The 22,867-nt window shown below is 49.4% G+C and overlaps 2 long non-coding RNA genes across 4 annotated transcripts; both read left to right on the top strand.

Moving 5' to 3' along the window:
* The first annotated feature begins 1,184 nt into the window (after positions 1-1,184).
* On the top strand, positions 1,185-3,711 carry LOC134478234 (uncharacterized). 3 transcript variants are annotated; one of them, XR_010050726.1, is made up of 3 exons: positions 1,185-1,312; positions 1,656-1,819; positions 3,163-3,711. It is a non-coding gene; the product is annotated as an uncharacterized LOC134478234 (long non-coding RNA). The 3 variants fall into 3 exon arrangements; XR_010050727.1 differs by having other exon boundaries at positions 1,216-1,355; XR_010050725.1 differs by having other exon boundaries at positions 1,229-1,552.
* A 12,595-nt stretch (positions 3,712-16,306) lies between these two features.
* LOC134478233 (uncharacterized) lies at positions 16,307-21,852 on the top strand. The gene is made up of 2 exons (XR_010050724.1): positions 16,307-18,819; positions 19,611-21,852. It is a non-coding gene; the product is annotated as an uncharacterized LOC134478233 (long non-coding RNA).
* The last annotated feature ends 1,015 nt before the right edge of the window (positions 21,853-22,867 follow it).

Here is a 22,867-nt window from a genome sequence, read left to right as displayed (position 1 = left end):
ATAGTTTGAAGGCATTTATTTTTGAGTGAGTGGAATAAAACCATATAAAACTGGTTTGCTTCCAATTAAGCAGTGTGAGCACATCTCGGCGGTCTCCAAAGGTCTTAGGTAGGGAACTAGTTATAAATGTTAGACCTACACCAGGGCCGGCTCCGTACATGACTAGGAGTAAGTGACATATGTTTATCTTCTCACGTTATTAAAATTAATAGCATAGGGTTGCTGTAGGCTCTGCGGTCCTTGGGTGTAACTGCTTTTTCCTTTATTCTGAAAAGATTCGTTGTTCAGCTGCCAGGGGACAGAGGGACGAGGCATAATAGCATAGCTAAAGCTTTAATTACCGCCTGAAAACTTTTGTCCTTCACTTTGAATTTGCTTTTGTAGGCTTAAGGGGGACTTTTAAGGAGCCTGGACCAGTCTTGTAAACTTCAAAAATAACCCTGGATTTATGTGTGGCCACTGCACAAAGGCACGGCGGCCGTCTCCTTGGACTTACAGGTTCACGTAAGCCAGAAGCCATAAGAAGCTGGAAGTCATTCACATCTGAGGGCTGTTGGTGGCCTCCATAGGGAGAGGGAGAGGCAGAGTCGGAAGTGTCTGGGGGGCAGGTGCAGCACGGGAAGCCTCCCTCATCCCTCCAGAGCCCAAATCTTGGAAGGCCTAGGAGACAATGACGAGGACAAAGTTCAGCATGGTGTCCCTGGACCCTGAACCTGCTAGGAGGACCAGCGGACCAAGAGAAGATCTCCCGTCCGTGCCAGTGCGGCTCTGTGGGAGACACTGGGAGCAGCAGACGGCACTAGGAACCCTGGGAAGGAGCCCTTGTCGCTTTCCAAGGCCACATCCAGAATTTTCTGCCCAAACTAAGTTAATTATACCAGAACAAATGAAGTGTTACGGTTTCATCACAGAAAAAAAAGTTCTTGCATTTTTGTGACGTTTTCTTTGCAGGGCAAAAACATCCTGAAATAGGACCGGCCTGGGCCAGAGTGAGCTCGAGGCTGTCTAAAGTGCACAGGGAAACTCTGTCTCAAAAAGACCAAGAAATGAAAATAAAAAACAAAAACCAAAACATCCCGAAGTGTCAGTCTGTGCTCCTGGGCTTTCTGCCCAAGTCTAAGAGCTCGGTTGTTCCCATGGCAGCTCCCGTGGATAAGATGGGGAAAGGCTGGGCTCTTGCTTCACAGCTGTGTCTCCCTTTGGTAAAGGGCAGCCCTCAGATAGACCAGGGTCTCTCCAACCCTCGAGCTCCTGCAGCACTCTGGACGCTGCCCTGCATTTGGGAGAATCCAGCCCAAACCACACTCGTTTTGTGAGCACAGGTTTCTCAGCCCTCTGTGTTTCCTCTTCTCAAGGTGACCCGTGGCATCCAAGGGTTATCAGTTCACTGTGCTCCTCTGTGGTGAGGGAAGAAGACACACTCGGCTGGTGGGCTGGTGTGGAGCGGATGCTGCCTGTGACCTTGAGCTGGGCCCTAGATCCAAGGAAATGGGCTCCACGTCTATGGGGTGTTGTGAGGTTTGGTAGCACAACTCAAACTGGAAGAATCACAGTTACGTAAACAAAACCCTGTAATTTCTTAATGTTTCTCAAGGAAAGATCAGAATATTTTCACATAAACTGGTTTTCAGCTTGGCAAATGTCTTCTTTCGCAGTGCGCTCGCAGGTTGAGGAGCTCGCTGGTGCAGGACCCTCACAAGCACAGCCGACACCTTTAGTGTCGGTCGCCGTGTGAGATTGCTTTGCTCTCAACTGCTGATCGTAAACACTGCCCTGCTAAAGGAAACTCAGAGTCACGATGCACAACTCCTAGGTGTTGGTAAGATGTATCCATAGATAATAATTCAATTTAAAATCTAATTATTAGGTAACAGCAGATCTGCTGGATAGTTAACATTTCTGTTCACCAATACTTCTATTTGCCAACATTGTGATTTGCAAACAGAAGCATTCAGTGAAATTTTGCTTCCGTTCAAAAGCTCCCCGTCAGGTGGAGAGCAGCACCTCGGGCCTCTTCCCTGCCCGAGCACAAACGCAGGCGTCTCCGTCTCCCCCAGAACGTGGAACAAATTAAGTTTGTGAACCAAGGCACCTTTGTATTCGTGCTTGTAAATGTTTGTAGTTTGGGGGTCTATATATTTAAATGCAATTACTCATAAATTGTTCTGAAACTAATGAGGATATTTTCAGATTAATTGGAGGAAAAGCTCAAAAATATTTACAGTAGTCATTGTAAAAAAACCACTCAATTGTTTAAGACCAACAAACAATTCTCTGACTTTGGGGAGGGAAAAGCTAGGAGATGTGAACCTTTATGACAGTAGGGAGGTGGGACGAGGTGGAGGCAGTGAATCTTTCATTTTTAATTATTTTGGATGAAACATTACAAAAGAAAAGCACCGCCTGGGCAAACAAAGCCATCCCTGCTTCATCAGCTGCCACTGAAAACTTGGCGCTGGCCTTCGCAGGCTCCCGTTTTAGGCCGTTCCATCTGGGTGGTTGCTGGGCCTCCTGGGTGGCACCGGGGGTCGGAGAGGGACCCCAGCCCTGTCTGGGAGCCCAGGTGTCGTGGGCACTGTGGCTCCGTGGTCGTCCTTCTGCTTTGCCCCACCGCCTTGGGGACAGACTGCTGTGGGACGTGGCCAGGGAGAAGTTGCTGAGGATTTTGCCCCTCACAGTTCACCATGGGCTGTGAGGAACGCACAGTAGTTTCTAATGAGCTCCCTCCACTCGGGGGCAGGAGGAGGGCGTGTCTCACCATCTGTGTCCTATTTGCTTGAGCAGGGTAATGATGAGGTTGAAAAGCCACTTAAATGTTAACTCCGACCCCCTTTCCTCCGATTTCCCCCTTTTGCGTGTGCATAACTCTTCCTAAGATTTCCTGAGTGCTGACCTGTTGCATCCATAATTTCAACCCTAGGCGTAAATTTAATTTGGAAATCTCAAGCTATGTTACCTGAGGTGTTCTTGGTTAGGGAAGTTGGGGGGCACAGAAAGACCTTTTGCCTGGTCCTCCTCCTGCACCCAGGCTAATTACGCCAGAGGAGCGCAGACCTGGGAGGCGCAGGAGGGTAATCGCATGCATTCTTCCCCCGCGACCCCAGACGCCCCTCTCTGATGTCACCTCGTTTTAAAGCGCGTTGTCTGCGATTTGTGTTGCAGACTTGGCCGTTAACTGAGCTCCATCAGGCACCAGACTCAGGAAATGCGAGTGGCTCCCAGGAGAAGGCTCTGCCGGGCTGCACGGTAACGTGGCCTGACAGCCGCGGGTTAGTTCCCGAGGAAGTCTTGGCCCGACGCTGGTTTCATTTTTGATCCAAGGAAGAGTTAAAGTTCATCATGGAGGAAAATATTTTTCACACAAAAATGAAGAATTCGTAATCATCTAGGCCAGAATAATGACTTTAATTACCTTCCAAACAGTTATAGACAATTACATTAACACTCCAATCAGCGGGAACACCAAGTCCTCCGCCAGGGCGGGCGGGCGCGCGCGTCTCTGGTGGGGACACCAGGACTGAGGCTCCGGACGCGCGTCCCTCCCTCCGCGCCCTTTTGCCCTGCTGGCAGCTACTGTACCTCATGATTTAAACATGGACATTTCTAATTAAATGAGAGCTCAGCTGCACTCTTGAACTAATTTATAACATTTGATTTGAAATGTAATAGCTTCAATCTCCATCTGATTAAAAACAGTCATGTACTGTACACGGTTACCATTTTGATGCTCCAACGTGCAGTTTTTATTTTTACATTCCCCTTCTACACAGCTGTCCAACTAACATCATCCACTTTTTTAAAGTTTCTGTGTGTGTGAGTACGGGCCGAGCGGTCCTGGCGGGCAAAGTATCAGCGGAAACTGCTGTTTTCAGAAGGGTCCTGGGTGCTGCTCGCTGGCGAGTGACCCCTTCCAGGGCCACCGACTTCAGAGAACTTCGTTGTTAACTTTCTTTGGGACAGAAGGTAACACAGGACATCCTGGTGACACCGATGGGCATAGCTAGCCAGGCAGCGCCCCTGAGGTCACTTCTACCTTCAGGCTGGATTAGGCCGGCTGGTCAGTTTCCAGCCGGCGCTTTTGCCTGTGCATGATGGAAACACGCATCGCTCACGCGCAGCTTTCTCTGGAGAGCTTCTAGAACACCGGGAGAGCGCCACCGGGTGGGAGCTGTCTGGTGGAGGACCGAGGCCTGCAGGGCTGTGAGCTCAGGCGGGCGGGCAGGGCGGGATGGGAGAGGGCTGGGCCCGCAGCCCTGGTCCTGCAGCCTCAGCTGCTGGCTGCGGAGGGAGCTGGCGCCTGACCCAGGACAGTGGGCGCCGCGCAGCGTTTCAGTGGAGCAAAGGGGGCGGCTGGCTTTGATGCCGGGTGATGCCATGGCCTGCGTGGAGGACGATGGATGTGGCCAGGGCAGAAGCAGGCGGTCTCAGAGGAGAAGCTGAGGCACCTGTGGCTGCACCAGGGACACCCGGGGGGGGGGGCTGGGCGGCAGCGAGGGGCGGACGGCGTGGGCGCTCGGAGCAGTGAAGACGGACTTGGGGCAGCGCAGGAGCCGCCCTCCCCGCTGCCACCCGACTGTGGGGTCAGTGGCTTAGAGCTCAGCAGAGGCACAGGCGGTACAGATGTTCTCAACAGTTTGGTCTTTGGCTTTTTATTTAGTTTTGGGTGCCGGGGATTGAACCCACCACCTCGCACTTGCCAGCTGCAGCTTGTGCAGCTGAGCTAAATCTCCAGCACCGGATGTCATTTGGTATAAAAACCACTTTTGATGGTGTAAGCCGTATCATCTCATGTTTATTTCTATTCTGTCTGTTTTCTTTTCTCCCTCCTTTTTCTTTCTTTCCAGCTTTTTGGTTTTTTAACATCAAAATGTGTCTAAAAGTTAAATGTCCTAGAGGCCTTATTCCAAAGAATCTCAAATACCTCGTTGTGCCCTTCTCTCCCCACCCTGGAGTTTCCTCTCACAGAGCCAAGCGCGGGCAACTCGGAGGCTGTCACTTCAGTGCAGAGGCCTCAATGTCACACTGCGCTGGCCACACACTTGTTGGTCTTCCAGTGTTAGGCATTATCTATGGACTTCTCAGGGCAGCAGATGGAGACTTAACTTCCTGTCACCCCGGCCGATGCCACACTCACACTCACACGTGCACTCACACTCTATGCACTTCTCCCTGTAGTGATATCAAAACTTAATATTCAGCAGTTCCATTACTATAATTATATAAATATTCACAATCAGTCATTCAGAACGTTATTATTTTACCTTTCCTGCAAAACTTCTTGCTGGAATTGAGTATCTTTTTCTTGCTTGTTTAGTTGGTGTTTTGTACGCACTGGTGCACTGTGTGGCGATGTCTCCGTGCACAGTGGACTGCACGACGGTGTATGTGCCACATAGTCTAGAGGTACAGTAGGTCACAGTGCCCCAAAGTTTGCATGAGAACACTCTACCCTTTTTACACAGTGACAGAATCCCGAAATGACGCGTTTCTTAGAATGCATCCCCAATGTGGAGCCCGCACACCTACACTTCTCGCGGGCCTCACCCCAAATTCTCAAGTGAGTAACTACATCTCTCCACACATCTGGACAGAGCAGCGCCTGCACTGGGTGGCCACCAATTTCATCTTCTTAAGGAGATAATTCTAGAACTCTCTGGCCACCTGCACCCTGCACAGAGGGGCGGCTGTCATCCTCTCCCTTTGCCAGCTCGAGTGTTCCCGTCCTCTCCCACCAGGTCAGGGTCCCCTGCCCCCAGAGCCCAAGTAATCCTCTCTCTCTGTTTCCATCCCTCTCATTCTCTGTCTCTGTCTCTCTCTCTTTCCTGGCTTAGGTTATGTCCTTGTGGGGGTGGAATGCATCCCTAGTTGTTCTCTACAATAAAATATAAAGGACAGTTTTGAGACTTTGCATTTCTTAAGATGTCGTTACTCTGCTTCCACAATTGTTAGCTATGGAATCTGGATTAGAAATAACTTTGCTTTGGAGACCTTGTGTCATTGGGTTCTTATGTCCATGTGGCTATTAAGACTTCTGAAGCATCTTTGATTTCTTTCTTTTTTTTCTTTTGTTTTTGATACAGGGTCTCACTATGCAGTTCAGGCTGGCCTTGAGCTCACTTTGTAATCCAGGCTGCTCTCAAACTTGCAACGATCCTCCTGCCTCAGCCTTCTGAGTACTGGGATTACAGGTGTGAGCCACCACACCTGGCTGATTTCTGATCTGTTGTATGTGACTGGATATTTTTCCCTAGAAGCTCATGAGATTTCCTCTTGGTCCCCAGGGTTCTGAGATTTCTGTGATGTGAGTCTCTGTGACATACCTCTGTGTGAGCCTCTTTTCATTACGATGGGTACTTACTGGACAACGTAATTCCTGAAACTCTTGTTCTTCAGTGCTGGAAAATTCTCTTTAGTTAATCCATTGATTTCTTTCATTTTCTCAGTCCTTTCTAGAAACAACATTTGGATTTAGAGCTCTTCATTTACTTTCTATCAGTTTATATTTTTATAATATTTTCTAGCATATTCCTTATGCTTCATATCCCAGATCTTCAGTAAAATTTTGTTTTCTCCTATATTGATTTCTGAGTGCTTTTGTTTATTCTCTTTTTCATTTCCTTTTTAAAAATCACACCCTGGCATCGCTTCACCAGTGCATCACAAAAGGTAATTCCGGCCTCCTCTTCCCGTGCAGCGTCTCGTCCTCCCCGCCCTGACAGGTGCTTTCCTGTGCTGTTTCCCTCGGGTGCCAGGTCAGTTGGTCCCAGCTGGCTGGTGACTCTGAGTGCACATCAGTGGACACCTTGTGGATGCACGTCCCGAGTGTGGACGCTGTCTGTCTGATGCAGGGCGATCTGGCAGGGAATCCTCATGTCTGTGTCTTTCACCCTTCCCTCTGGGATGCTGAGTTCTTCGGAGAAGTATCTGCTAGTCCAGCCTGCAGCACCGACGTGGGCCCCAGTGCCGAGGCGTGGGCTGAGAGGACTTGGCACTCAGTGCGCCGTGTTCTCTGAGCACCTCTCTTTTCAGCAATGCCCAGGATGTCCAGCCGGACACCCGGGTTTGCCTCTGGCATGCTCCAGGGCGGGAGAAGCGGGCACCGGCTGCAGGCAGGGGTGGGGACCGGCTGTCGCAGAGACTCCCCCAGGCTTCCGGGCGCGCACCCCTCACCTCCTCCCGGTGGGCTTCCACAGCTGCTGCTCCTCGGGCCTTTGCGGCCGCGGTCAGCTTGCTTCCCTGCTGCCCCTCAGCCGCCTGCCTCTGTTCTGTCACCGCCTGCTCATGTGTTGTTCCCTCCCCCAGCGCAGTGCCTCTTCTTCTGTGGCTGTGTATTTGAGGGAGTTAGTGCTCTACGAGGAATCTTTTTGCCATTTTGTCTTGGTGTTTTTGGGAAGAAACATATGGGTCCACACTCTTATCTTTAGCTGAAGTCTTTAATTACTGGTGATTTTTAAATATCTTGGATCCTTCAGTGAGTTCATCAAATTTAGGATCCCTGGATCCCGGATTTACAGGAATGCTCCCCTTTGAACTGAGCTAGAATTCCATGCTGGCGCTATGCAGCCTGAGTGTCTGGACTTTTCTGTGCACATCACGCAGCTTGTGCCGGGACTCCCTGGACCACCCTGCTCCTATGTGTCTTCCCCGCCTCCATCACTAACTCTCCCGAGCAGGAGCCAGGCTGGGGCTCCTGATGTGCACACATGAGCTTTCAGGAGAGGACCAAGTGGAGGCGGAGGGAGCTGACGCCCAGATGCCTTGGCAAGTCCCCCAGCGATTTCCCAGGGAACGCGGGGCTGCCTATCTCTCAGGCAGGTTGAGAACATTCAACTTTAAAATTAATCAGTGCCGTTGCTATGAAGTTTGTAAATTATATGGAAATTAGCTATTTAAAATGTCATCCATCTGAGGCAACAATGTTTATTCTGTGCCATGGCGAGAGAGGTTAATTATTTAGGAGACAGGAGAGAAAAGCACGAGTAAGGAGGTGATATGGATGGAGAGACAGCTCTTTAGGTTTACTTTTTGAACTTCTCTTCAAATATATAAAACCGCAGTGAGTTTACCCAGAATCACCGGCCTGTGGACATCGCCTCATGCATCCTGAGACTTGGAGGACGCGTATGTGGCACCTCGGGACCCTGAACACCAACCAGAGCCGCTTTGCGCTCCAGGGGCTTTTGTGTTCTGGTTCTCCGATCGCCCGGAGACTGCCTCGTGGGATTGGGTCCTTGTTCGTCAGCTCGGCTCCTGCTGTGCCTCCCGCCCTCACTGCCACAGCGTGGAAAGACTCACAGCACTTAGTAAGAATCACAGGACACGGCCATCACACCCTGGAAAGTGCTGAACCTAGGAAGACGGATTCCAGTGACTTCACCATTGGGGTCACCCTTGGGGGACAGTTACCCGCTTGTTCACAGATGCAGATTACGACCTGCTTGGTACACGCAAGAGGGGCACAGTTACTGCTGTGACACAGAGGTACCACGAGGAAGGGCAAGCACCTGGGAGGCCTGAGACCAGGTGTGGATGAACCCAGCTGCGCTTGGCAGAGCCAAGGAGTGGGACACCACGAGGCCCATTTTGCAGGACCAGGTCCCAGCTTAATTAACACAGCTGAGACCACCTTGACAGCTCACCCTTGGGTGGGCTCTTGCTCTGTGTCTGTCTCATTCTTGATGGTCACTGAACATCAATAAAAGTCCTAGAAGTGTCCTGGGGGGGAGGTGAATGGGTGTTGCACATGAAATCTTTGCTGCCTGCCTGTAAATTCTTTATATTTGTTCCTAGCTGAGTATCGTGCATAGGGTTTACAGTTAAAAGTGGGGGAAGGGGTCCCATCTACTTTACCTGGAGCAGTTGGAAAGAAGCCCTCAGTCATTGTTGGAGCCAAAAATTGTCACCCTGCAGTGGCAAAGGCAGCCCTGGCACAGCAGGGCAGGTAGGTACTTGAAGCTAAGGATTCTGGATTTCTGATGTTTAGTAGCCTTTACAGCTCTCAGAGACTGCTATTTTGTGTAGTTGCTAGTGGTGCTTTAGAGAATGTGGGCTTATTAGGCTATTTATGGCAAGTAACTGAATGCCATGCTGACCTGTGACCCTGGCCACTCTAACCTTGGAGACCGTGTTCCTGAATCCCTGATGATGACTTCCAGGATCAGAAAATCCTGGAGCAACCGCACACTACATACGCATGGCACAGACAGACTCAGGCCTCAGCCACACGCATGCATGTGCCATCCACCCAGTGGCTCTTGGAGGCACAAATGGGTTTCTCAGGGGTCCAGGAACGGGACCAGTGGCTCTCGCTAGTGGACTACGCTGTGCAGAGACACACATGGGATCATTGGATCAGTCATTAGATGACTATTAAAGGTACATATATTAAATAAGTCAGCCTCTGTGGCTAACCAGAAATGCACAGTAAGATCATGTCCAGAGCTGTGCCTGTCTCTCCCCTAACCTGAGTGTGACCTTCTGAGTTCTAACTCAGCAGTTCCAGGGTTGTCACTGTGAGGCGGAAGGATCCACCAGCGATGCTGTTTGGCTTTTGGCAGGTGCAAGGTTAGCACCACAGCAGTGGAATTAGACAGAGAAGGGACCCTCACTCCTGCCCTGGAGGACGAGAGGACCAGAGTGGGGTTTGGGAGGAGAGTGTACTGAACAGCCTGCTTTCTCTCCCGGATCTGCACCAGTTCCATAGCAGATAAATGGAAATCCCACTTCATTACTGACGTGTTTAATGGTAGCGAGGTGTACCCCGAGGGAGCACAAGACAGAGCCATCCCGACAGGAGCGGCAGCTCTGACCGCACATGGGCAGGAGGTCAGGGGTTTTGCTGCCCACAGCTGCCTCCTGGGCCCTGGCCCGGCTTCCCTCCCCAGCTCCCTGTCAAAGGTGAAGGTGGGCAGGAGCAAGGCCAGGCTGTTAGGGCTGGGGCAGCAAGGATGCCACAGACGAGGGGAGTGGAGGCCAGAAGACCAAGCAGGGTGTCCAAGGCGGGCAGGGGCTGTGACAGCTGCGAGGGGGACTCTGCCCTTCCTGGCTGGCCCACATCTCACTTCCTGCTCACACAGCACCTTCCTACAGGCTGTCTGTGTCTGACTCCCTTTTTCTCTGAGGACACCAGGCTTGTTGGATTAGCGCCCAACCTCGCCCACTACGACTGCATCAGAACTGAGCGTATCTGCAGGACTCTATTCCCAAACAAGGCTCTGCTTGAGGCTCAGGGCCGGGATCCTGCATCTGGGGAAACACCTCGGCCCTGAGCAGATGGCAAGGCCGGCTGAGCTGCCTTGCAGAGTGGGCAGCATGGCAGGGGCAGGGCACGCTGTTCCCCAGAGGGGATTGAAGGAGGTGGGTGGGAGTCCTGGTAGTTTGGGTCAGAAGGAGGGGTGCACATTCTGGTGAGGACAAAAGTGACGGCATCCAAGACAAATGTACCTGGTTTATCTTCCACTGATAGCAGAGAGTAGGTAACGGTCCTGGTGCCAGGGCCCTGGTGTGCGGTTCCTCACTCCATCACTGGTCAGTGTAGAATTGGCTGGGCATCAGAGCCTGGCCTGGATTCTGCTGGGCAATCAGGGAGTTCACACCTCAGGGTGGCACAGTGCTGTCAAGCTGAGTCCAGGCGGTTGCTAGAGAAGCTTCCTGGCTGTCCCCATGGCTGTCCTTTGGGGCAGTCTGGTTCTCTCAGCTTTCCTGCAGACTCCCTGAGAAAGCGAGAGGCTCTGAGGAGGAGCGGAGGTTAGCAATGACAGGGCAACAGCAGGAGCCCCACCTGCTGCACACACAGGGACGCCCGCCATAGCTTTCTGGTGAGCAGGGACCAACCAGCTCTAATGCTGGGTGGGTGGACAGAGAAGCTCAGTGCTGAAAGCTGAGGAATCAGGGCTGAGCAGCACGGGCCCAAGTCTCTTGGTGCCCACTTCTTGTCTGTTTTCTTTTTTTTTTCTTTTTTGTGTTTTTGAGCTCACTTTGTAACCTAAGCTAGACCTGAATTTGCAACGGTCCTGCTATCTCAGTCTCCTGGGAGTGCTGGGATTACAGGCGTGAGCCACCATGCCTGGCTGTGCCCATTTCTTTCAGGAAATATTTTGTGATTTTTTCAGGGTGTTTAGTGTTTGCGTCTGTAAGTGCCAGAGTGGGACCCCCTTGAGAGGACAGCTGTGAGCGCTACTGAGTGCACATGCAGCCCTGTCCTCACCTCAACCAGCTGTCATTGTCACCGTGACTCCTTGTGGCCTACTCAGAGGCGCTGAGCCGCGTGGGTGCAGGCTGGGCCCATCTGCTGGGAGCACAGTGGGCCCCTGTTCTTTCTGTTCCACCCTAAGGGCCTGAACGCTGGAGCAGGAGGGGTCGGCTGGGCTTCTGGCTTCTCCACCAGTTCTCCACTTGCCAGCTGTGCAGTCGGGGGTTTCAAGGAGAACAATTACATGCAGAACACATACTTTATAGTAGTATCTATAATAGTCACCTAAGGAGTCAAATACAAAGAAAGTGCAGGAAATTCGTCTACACTGAAGACCTAGAGAATCCACCAATGGCCTGAATCGCTCGGCAATAACCTGCATGAATTCGGCCAAAGACCTGGAGCCCTCATAGTGACTCAGGCAAGTCTGGATCACAGATCTGCGCTGGGAAGGCCCAAAGTAGTGCAAGTTAGAAAGTCTCTGCCACAGAAGGATCTGTGCCAGCAGGGTGAGGGGTCTGCACTGGAGCCAAGAAGCAATGCTCAAAATAAGGACCAGGTTCCCCCAGGCCATCCTCAGTGACAGGGAGGTCCTGGGCTCCTCCAACCAGGAGAACAGCAGAGTTCATATCAGGTAGCCTGAGTGACAAGCTTCTCCTGGTGATTGAACGGCACACATCTTCCCCTCTGGAGCCAGTAAATGATGCTCAAAGTAAGGACCAGAGCTCCCCCAAAGTGAACCACAAGCTGTTCTCAAAGACTAGGTCTCAAGCTCCTCCAATATCAGGCAAGCCAGCATGACGAGCTCCTCTAGGAGAACCAACGGCTCCAAACACCACTTGGGAGAACCCACAGGCTACTCCTCCTCTGCAGGTCTCCTTCTTATGCTGGCAGCATCCTCAGGTGGGCCGTCCACGCTCAGCACCACACTGATGCAGTTCAGCTGGCGTTAAGTTGACCACTAGCTACCAATTCACTACACCAGGCAATGCTCATGACCCATCTCAGAGTGACAGCGTGAGGTCATGCTGAGAGGCACCTGTGACCATCCACCAGGAATGCCTACTGGTCTTCACTTCTCACAGTAAATCTGCTGTGACCATCAGAGAAATAGAACAGAATATGCTCCCCCAACAGAGCCACAGTTGCAAAATCAGTATGCAAGAAAGTTATTAAAGAGAAGCCAGTCATAGTGATGCACACCTATAATCCCAGCACTTGGGAGGCTGAGGCAGGAGGATCACTAGAAATTCAAGGCCAGTCTGGGCTACATAATGAGTTCAAGCACAGCCCGAATGAAACCCTGTCTCCACAAACAAACAAACAAAATCCCTATTATTAGAACTAAGGAATAGAATTAAATAAACTACCAGGCACAGTGTAAGTTAAACATGTTAAACCACTCAGGAAAATGCTATTTTATAAATGAAAGGTACCATGTTGCACAAAGTACTTAATATAGCAGCATATGTCCTGCAAAGAAAGGAGAGGCCTCTTGGATTACTGGATACAAAATATGCCCATGAAATATGCCTGTGACATCTCCAGAACCCTTGCAGTCTGTTTCCATGGAGGGTCATGGTCATGCAGCCTTTTTGGTGGGACTGGGATGGAGCCCAGGCCCAACTTGCACTCTGCAGCTAGGAAATAGACTGTAAGCACGGAGCACACCGAGCAGTTCTCCACCGAGAAAGTGCAGAACGAGGGATCCTCACTGTGATTAGACCTTGCCTGAAGGTTTCCTTCACTCTTGTCCACAGTTTTAAGCACTGCAGGTAAAGTTAAGATTCACCTCCGTCACCACCCTTATGCCCGGCTGACTGAATCAGCCCCACTCCCCGTGATGCCCGGTGGCCTGAGCACAGTGTGACCCGATCCAAAGTCTCCTGCACTGTCTTGTGGGTGTCTGTGCAGGGCGGCCCCTCATCCTCCACGGGCAACTGCACCAGGAACTCTTGTGGCAGCAGACCCAGTGTGATCGGTTCCCTTGTGTTGCCTGGCATGGTGCTCGTGTAGACCCTAGCGTGTCCCAATCCCCGACACAAGGCAAATGCACTGTGAGTGGTTGCCGCGCTGCATCGTTTTAAGGACTAACCACAAGACAAAAGTCTGCACAGGTTCAGTGAAGATGCAGTCTTTCCCAGACCCTGGCAATTCATGGCTGGTTGAAGCTGTGGATGGGGAGCCTGCAGGCATGGGGGGCCGACTGTGTACCCACAAATCTGACAGAGGACTTCTTGTGTGTGTTTGTGATCCAAATGCTGTAATTCTCACACTTCATTAGGTGGAACGTCCTGGAAACCAACTGCATCTAGATCCAGCTCAGTCCTGTGAACTGCTGTCTGACTGTCACAGTCTGACATATCAGGTTTTACCTGTCCCCCCCGTATGTAAATGTACAGGTTGCCTCCCAGTTTTCATACAGTGCGGCAGGGAACATCTTGAGCAGCTGTGTGCACAAATGCAAAGCTTTCTCCAGAGCTCACATGAAGGGTTTTGACACGAAGATCAATCAAGGGCTTGTCCTGACCTTATTTCCATAATAGATGACACATTTTCCTTTGCATTTTATTTTTTACTGCTGTGAACGACTCATGGATGCGAATGAAAATTCCCTTCTGAGCAAGGCGCGTCATTTCGAACCATCGATGTTGCCATCAGCATGGTACCTTTGTGAGCTTGTTTGTCCCTTTGGTGTGAAGTGCGACAGAATAAACAGTAGCATCCAGGGATGTGCGATAGCTTTGCTCTCCCAATTATTTTCCGCTATCTCAAGAAAGAACAGGCGATGCATGTGTCGGTAAGAATGCAGTTGAGGAACTGCACGTGATCTCATCTTCCAGCCTAATGTTTCTGCCTTCATCATGAGATCAGCTGCATTTTATTTTCCAGTCCCGTAGAATAACACCCAGTTCTAGTCAGCATGTTTAATGTACTTCTCAATGATGTTCTAGCACAATAAATCTCTGTATCTCGTGCATGTGTACATATGGTAAGAATTTCTTTGCGTTCTAGCCATGTGGGGGAGGACCATTGCGGTTGCTTTGTCAATGCAGTGTTTGTGTTGGATCGCGGAGGGCCTTGCGCTTTAACTCTGCACGCTGGGCGTAATGAGCCGGCTTTGATGGTGGTGTAAGATCTGGTGGGACGGTCACAGCTTCACACTTCAAAGCCGAGCATATGGGGTAGGAATACTGCTTAGCTTTGTACTCTTCCGGGACGGTTGGAGACAATTCTTAACAACTCCGTTTAATGAAGACATTGGAAAAGAAATGTTCTATCTTTAAAATAATTTTGAATTGCAAAGAGAGAAATTTCTACCACCCCTTCCCTAGACTCCACAGAGAATAATTCTTCCTCGTCTGTACTTAATTAGAGGCAGGGTAGCATCCCTGCCACGCCGTGGTTTCAAAAGCCGCTCTTTCCAAGGCACCATCGCAAGAGTAACCGGCCAGTTTTATTTTAGATATGTGTATGAATTTAGGCAAAAACTTCTAGGGCTATCTGTTTTACCATCTGAATGATTTTTATCACTTCTGGTAAAGATTTTCCTCCCTTCTCATTAAAAAATACCTAAATAAAAAAATCAGCTAAACAAAAAACTTGGCTATATTAAGAGAGCTGTACTATAACTAGAGGATGCTTGCAGGATTTCAAGTCTAGCACCCAGTTTAATTTTTAGATTTTGTGCTTTTTCTTTCCTCCCTCTACTTTCAGTCTGAGGTGCTAGAGGTTGGAAAATTCTTTCTGATTGGTATTTGCTTCTGAAAATATTTGATCCTTCTTTGAGCATGCCTCGAGTTCTGGTGTAGGATTAGGGTGATGGCCACACATGCCGGCAGGTCCTGGAGGAAAGGCAGCCGCAGGCGCGCTGTCACTTCCAAATTGCGCATTTTGGCTGGCTTGAAACGCGGAGCGAGATGGAGCTGGCGAGCCACGTTCCGTGAGCTGCTGAAGCGGAGTCTGTTTAACGTGCAGCTCTGACTCATTGATTCCAGGGGCCCTCGGGCTCTGATGGAGACGCCCGGGAGGGGACCGGCCTTCACCTCCACCTTGGGCTGCAGTGGCGTCGGCCAGGGCCGGCAGATGCTCTGAGGGACAGGTCCCCTGCGGCTCTTCGCCTGCGGACGTCCCGGTCACACACTGCAGCCAGCCACTCGGAGAAAGCGGCCAGGCAGGGAGCAGGAACCGCCCTCTCCACACGCGGGGAGCTCATTGCCTGGCCTCCTCTGCGCCACTCACGGGGCTCTCCAGAGCTACGGCTGAAAGCGCTGAACGTCGTTGTAAAGAAAGTTGTAAAGAGTGTCAGCCAGCCACGAAGGTCTGAGAAATACATTTTATTTACCTATTTTTCTTTCTTCTCTTCTTAGTCCATGTTTGCGGTGCATTAGGATTGCGTTCACATTTGGGGGTTGGTGCAGGTCACGACACACTTCAATTCCCTTCTTTCCCCCTCCCTCGTCCTTTTATTTCCCAGCGTCAGATTCAGTTATTTATCTTATAAGACCTGATAAAGTTAATTATCACACATGCAGACTGAAAGCCAGACTAATAGGCCAAAAAGCATCTAAATATGTAAGACAATTGTCCAAAGTCAAGGTACACTTTGTGTGCTGGATTGCAATGTCTTTTTTTCCTGCTACCTGTCTTTTATATGGCCATATTATATATATACATAGTTCATAAAGGGAAACTACATGACATTTAAGTTTTTGTCCAAGTTATTTCACTTAGCATTCTGGCCTCAAGGTGCAGCCATTTCCCTACAAATGACACAAGCTTATCATTTTTTACACTCCGCTGGGTATAAACGCACATGTATTTATTATGACTTTAAAAGTGTTGCCATTAGATCAGCCTTTTCAGAACAGGACTAGAGAAACAGGAGAGCAGAACAGTTGATAACAGCTTGGGAAAACCTTGCCAGCTGTGAGCGCCAAACTCACCTGGTCTTTGGATGAAGTGCGGACGGGACAGGTCCTGTGTGTCTTGAGAGCATGAGCCAGCTCTGCACTCCTCTGGAAAAGCAGGCACAGCTGTGGGGCTCATCTGTTTGGGGACCCACTCTCAGGCCTCAAGGCAGGAGGGCATCCTGAGTGTGGGCTGACATGGTGGACCTGGCCCCAGGCTTCCTCAAGGAGCACCACGTGGTCTTGGTGGTGTTAAACCCAGCACTCATTTCCAGCACGTGGTGACCCCTTCCTTGCCTTGGTAAGTGTGGGGAAGATAGAGGCCATCACTGTCCTAGCCCACTGCAGGCTGAACCCACCCTAGAGAAGATGTCATGTGACACAGTCCTCCAGAAGAGAGTGAAGTCGGGTACTGAGAATTCAGGTATCAGAAGTAACAGAAGGATGTGTTATGGTTTGTGTCTGGGTGTCCCCCAGAAGCCTCATACAGTCACGGGGTGGGCCTTTGGTAGACAGCTGAATCTAGCATTTGTGATTGGTTCATTGCCGAGGGCTGGGAGTGCTGTGCCTACCCTGCGCCCACCCTGCACACAGGGTAGGGAGGGAAAGAGGCTTGCTCTCTCTTTCTCCTTCCCTTTTTTTCCCTGTGGTGAGGACTTGGCTCGTGTCTGCGCTGACCCGTATGGAGGGCCCTCAACCCTGTGGTCACTGAGCACTTGGAAGGTGGAAAGTGCAACTGAAAAACTGAAGTGTAATTATTTAAAATCATAGTTAACAGTGTCATGGGCAGCTGGGGGGCTGCTGTGGTGGGCAGTGAGGATCCAGTCCTCCCACTCATGACTTTTCATGTGTCCTAACATTATATGCAAGTTGGAGCTATTATAAAGTGACCACCGGGTGCGGAGGTGCACTCCTGTAATTCCAGGACTAGGGAGGCTGAGACAGGAGGATTGCCACGAGTTTGAGGTCATCCTGGGCTGCATAGTGAGTTCAAGGCCATCCTGGACTCAACTTCAAGACTCTGTCTCAAAAGCAAGCAAGCAAGCAATTCCATTAACCTTTGGGTGCACTTTCCCCTTGAAGTCAGTTTTGTCATGGGTTAGGGACCCACACCTCCTTGCCAAAGGGAAAACTTTATTATGAGACCCACTCGAAGAAAAATTTAATTGTGCTCAAACTTTGATTTTTATAAGTTGTATACATCATGCTTTTGTGGTCATGTCTGCAAAACAATGTCAACTTTGTCTACGAAGTGCGTAATTAGAATGTGTCACTTTAACCACGGTGATGCACTTTATGTTCAGCATATTTTGCTCCGTTATAGGTGTGTCTAGAGGTCCCCCCAAAGCCTCACGCACTCATAGATGGGGCTTTTCCTCAGTGGCTGGATCTCGGACGTGTGGTGCCGGAATTAGCAGTGTGTGAGACTGAACGGCTCGTCTGGGCGTGGATGATGGAAGCTCACCCAGGGTGTGGGTGGCACCACGACAGGCTTGTGGCCTGAATGAGTTAAAAGGGAGGGAGAAGGCAGGCTGCTGCTGCTTGCCCTGCCGCCTCCTGCCTGCCTGCCACGAACTGTTCCTCTGTCACCCCCTGCCACGCTGCCCTGCCTTGGAGCAGCCAACACTGAGCCCTCTACACACTGTGAGCTGATGTAAGCCTTCCCTCCTGTCACTTGCAGGTGGCAGTATTCTGTGCCAGCAATGAAGAAGTAACTAAGCCACCACTGTGACATAATGTTATGCTTTGTTTTATGTTACTAGGCCTAATTTTGATCTGGCGTTGTTGAGATTTCTCACTACCTAGTCCTTGCTGAGAATTTGGTCCGGCTGGGTCCCAGCTAGGATGTACTTCTCATCGGTGACCCACCTGCCCCAGAAGCCAGTCTCTCTGGGAGATGGAGGGACCTCTGTGCTCTTCATCCTGCCTGGGAGCTGCCCCTGCTCCACAGTCCTCATCATGACAACAGCACCTGGTGATCCCTGCAGGGAAGCCCAGGGTGGTGCCCCAGGGTCTGACTCACACTCCAGCCCTGTTGAGCTCCCTAGAAGCACTATCATGTTCCAGTGGGGCCCCAGAACAATATGGAGATTCTAGGAGCAAGTCTCAGTGTGACCCTGGGGGTGGGCCCAAGTGCAGCTCTGAGCACAGGGCAGGATCCTGGGGCCCCCACCGGTGGCCACGTGGCCTTATCTGGTGTGATGCGGATGCCCTAGTGGGCAGGGAGGGGTGTCAGGAGTGGAGCATCCAGTGTGGCCCAGGTGGTGTTTACAGCTGGAAATGGGGTACAGGGAAGTTTCAAGAACAGGTAGCACAAGCAGCAGGCAAGGGGCTCCTCCTAGGGGCTCCCGTTGTGGCCCTGTGTGGCTCCATCCTCACTCTGGGCCCCACTACCTGCACCCCAGCACCCTAGGATCTTTTATTTGAATATTCATTCTTTCATTCTCAAGTGTCTTCTATAGTGTTCAAAAGTCATGCTGTGGTCAGCGTTTGCCGTTGCTAAACTGCCAGGTACCCAGGAAGCCTAAGAAACCGTGCTCCATCCCGAGCCTCTGCATCAGGAGCACACAGGCCCGGGGGACCAGCCTGGAACCCTGCTCCTAAGCAAACCTGAGCCACCACCTCCTCCAGCCAGAGCCAGCCCTGCCGTGGGGCTTGTCATCTTGGGGAGCCGCTTCCCAGCTGGAGCATGGAGTCGTGGTGGTGTCTGCTCCGAAGGTGAAATAATGTCTGTAAAGTGTCCAGCCAGTCCTAAAAGGGCGGGTGGAGATCTGTGAAAATGTTACTTAGATGTTTCTCATTCTGTGCTCTGTTAGAAGAGGAAGGAACAGTTGCGCTCTGCCTGCGTAATCTCCAGTGATTTGCCTCACACAGAGCAGTGTCACTTTATGACTAAATTTTCAGATGTCTATTTCTTGGCTTCTAATCTGAGCCTCCTAAAGAGAAGAGAGGCTACACCACACATGTAGGCAGTCCTGGACCCGGCGGGGTGGGGCAACCAGCGGTCAGGCACGTGGACCAGAGTTCTGAGGAGGTGTGTCAGTGTTAAAAGTAAAATCACTGGCTTTCGAGTTAGGTTAAACAAACTTGAATAATGTAATTTTTTTTTTTTTTTTTTTTTTGTACTGAGGACCGATCTCATGAACTCATGCTTGCCAGACAGGTGCTTTTGCCACTGAGCTAAATCCCCAGCCCTGAAGAATGTGTTTCTTGTTGTGTTTTTCTGTTGAGTAAATGGGCTGGTATTTGGGGAGACCTTTAACATCTGAATTAAAGAACACCTCTAATAGTATCACTACTTGTACTTTGTCTGCCAAGAACGAACTTGATGTGTAGTTGGTTAAGCCGGAGGAAATGTTGCTCCCTGCTCTCTGCAGAGCTACAGCTCACCCCCAGCTGGAATGCTCTGTGTTTCATTCCATCATCACTCCATTTAGATTGCTTGATTTGAAATGAACAACCCCAGGAGATTTCTGAGATTTTTTTTTTTTGTCTAATTTTCCTTCTAGGGATTTTTGACTTCTATGGAAAATTTCAACAAAACCTGCAAATACTAAGTTAAACCTTGATGCTAAAACTGCCACAAAAGTGTTTAAAGATGATTGTTTAAAGGTCACTTTTAAGCAAATAAATACATTAAAAAATGTTCAACAGCGCTGGTCATTTGAGAAATGCAAATGAAAACAACACTGAGATTCTACCTCACCCCAGAAAGAAGGGCTAGTATTAAGAAATCAACCAATAACAAATGCTGGAGGGGATGTGGGGTAAAAGGAGCCCTTCTCCACTGTTGGTGGGAGTGCAGAATGGTGCAACCACTGTGGAAATCAGTGTGGAGATTCCTCAAAAAAAAAAAAAATAGGACTAGAGGTCCCATTCGACCCAGCTATTCCCCTTCTGGTATCTTCCCAAAAGAGCTGAAGACATCATATCACAGCAATATGTGTGTACCCATGTTTGTAACGGCACAGTTTATAATAGCCAGACCTTGGAAACAACCTAAATGCCCATCAACTGAGGAACAGATAAAAAAGATGTGGTATTTCTATATAATGAAATACTATCCAGCCATAAAGAATGATAAATCGGACACTTTTATAGGTAAATGGATACACTTTGAGAAAATACTTATTCGTGAAATAAATAAGACATGCATGTGTAAACATATTGTTTCACGAGTGTGACAAGCAGAAAGAAAAATCATGTATATGTGTATGTATGTGTATATAAAAAATATTTGAGACAGTTAAAAAGAAAAGCAGCATAGTGGCCTCCTGTGTCTTGCACGTGGCCTGTTCAGAAGCAAACTCAGCCCTTCTCTTCACTGAACACCCCTGTAGGTGCCCCCTTCCCTTCTACAGCTTGTCCCAGTCTCTGTCCCAAAGCAAATGACCTCAGCCAAAGCAAGGACTCAGGCCACACCTGCCTTTGCTTTACCCCACTGTGACCATTTCGAGTTGACTTTTGGATGTCTTAAGAAATTTCTGATGTGCTGTAAGATTTGGGATTTTTTGCATGTGGATATCCAGTTGTTCTGGTATATTTATTGAGGGTACAATCCTTTCTCTGTTTGATGGCTTTTGCATCTTTGCCAAAAATCAATTATCTGTTACATAGATATCTACTTTGGGTCTTTGTATTGGTGCTTTGGTGGTTTGCCTATTGTTATGCATTAAGAACTGGTGGTCAACTTACCCAGCTGGATTACATCAGCATGGCATTGAGCGAAGATGCTCCACCTGAGGAAAGTTGTCAGGATAAATAGGTGGAGAAGAAGGAGGCATTGTGGGTTCTCTTACGAGTTGCTGTCTGAGCTGTTGGTTCTCCTGGAGAAGCTCTGGTCCTCACATCGAGCATTGCTTCCTGGCTCCGGAGGGGAAGAAATGTGCTGCTTGGTCTCCAGGATGAACTCGTCACGCTGCTTCCTGGCATGTACCCCACTGTGCTTGTCGTCGGAGGAGCTCGGGCCTCCATGTCACTGAGGATGGCTGTGGTGCTTTCAGGACAGCCCTGGTCTTTGTTGTGAGTGTGACTTCTCGGCTCCAGCGTAGAACCCTCATCCCACTAGCACAGCTCCTTCATCCTGCTGGCATAGACTTTCTGGCTTCCACCGCTGACCCTTGGGTCTTCCCGACACAGATCCGTAAAAGAGACTGGCATGAGTCCTTCTTGTGGGCTCTGGACCTCCAACTGGACTCGTGGGAGGCATTGTCCTGAGCTCTGGGATTTTATCTGGACTCATGTGGGCCATTGCTGTGGGATTTAGGCCCTTGACTTAATAATCTATGTCTTTGGTGTTGCAGATAGATTTCCTGCATTTTCCTGTGTTAACTTCCGGTGACCATTATAAAAACAATATTATAAACTCCATGTCTTGATCCTAACTGTTCTCTGTGTACAACCCTGACTACAACACCTATCTTGATATCAGTGCTGTTTTTCACAACTGAGGTAACTTTGTGATAAGTCGTGGATTGGGGAGGGTTGGAGCTCTAATTTTATCCTTTATCAAAGCTGTTTAGTCTATTCTGAGTCTTTCCATTTCTACAGAAATGTAAGAATCAAAATGTTAATCTTTATGAAAAATGATATTGACAGTTTGATGAGATTGTGTTCTCTATCTTTATTGTTTTCTTCTATTTGTTTTATTCTGTCTTTTATTTCTAATTTCTTAAGAAAAGATATGAGGAGATTTCATAACTTTTCTAGTAAATGTACCTTGAAAAAAATAAAGATCATGTTTAATACCAATGACTATGTAGTTAGAGACACTCATATAGCCAAAGGTAGTATGAATCGCTGTGTTTTAGAAGTGAGGTGGGATGTGTACCCAGACTAAAAATGAAGGTGATTGCCTCTCAGCAATTCTAGAGCTAGCGATAAATCCTAAGGCGATAATAAGATACATAGATACTTTTTAAAAGAGGATAAAACAGAATATAACCAATCAAAACAAATCAGTGTAAAAGATACAGGACTTTAAAGCATTATGAAATCAACAATAGTTACCATAATACCTTTTGATGTCTTCAAAATAGCTGCAGATAACTTCAGATATAGTAAAGGTCAAACAGAACAGAATAGGACAGAAATAATGAAAACAAGACAAGGAATGTAATAAAGGACTCCAAAACAAGCCAATAGTAAATCCAAAATTGCTGCCATAATATATCTTGCTATCGTTGAATAGCTTGTTTGAAACATAATCAGACAACACAAAAGAAAATAAAACCCAACCCAACAAAACAGTGTAAATGATATAGGACTTCCAGAACAAGACCTAGGGAGTCAACAATGGCTGCAACCCTCAGAAGGAGATCCCCCCTAGATGTCACACTGAATACCGCTGTCCTCTGAGTCTGTGATCGGACCACTGTCCCTAGGCCTGCAGTGTTAGTGAAGCATCAAAGCCTCACAGGTATCCACTGCATTTCACCTCCATAGCTGTCACCACAGCCCGTGTTCCTCTGGATGATCCAGTCGCTTACAGCAGGTGGATGGGGGTGGGGGTGGGGTGAGGGCTTTGCCAGCCCATGGAGGGGGCTGGGGTCTGTCTGGATGTTTCAGTCTGGTGGGGACCCACATGTGATGCTGGTCCCTAGACTGGGCTTGTTTGCTGGTATGGCTTTGTTCTCTCTGCCCCTGTCCACCAATGGCGCTGACTCACGGGGAGAGGCTGGTTCTGTCTGCTCCAGTCCAGCAGTGGCCCACGCATGGCGCTGGTTCCTAGACTGGGCTTGCTTTCTCTAGACATAGATACTTTTGC

The sequence above is a fragment of the Cavia porcellus genome, unplaced genomic scaffold, assembly GCF_034190915.1.
Source record: "Cavia porcellus strain 051 isolate PalLab524CR breed Dunkin Hartley unplaced genomic scaffold, mCavPor4.1 scaffold_12, whole genome shotgun sequence".
NCBI lineage: Eukaryota > Metazoa > Chordata > Mammalia > Rodentia > Caviidae > Cavia > Cavia porcellus.
The sequence above is the reverse complement of the archived record's forward strand: the minus strand, read 5'-3'. Positions and strand labels throughout refer to the sequence as shown.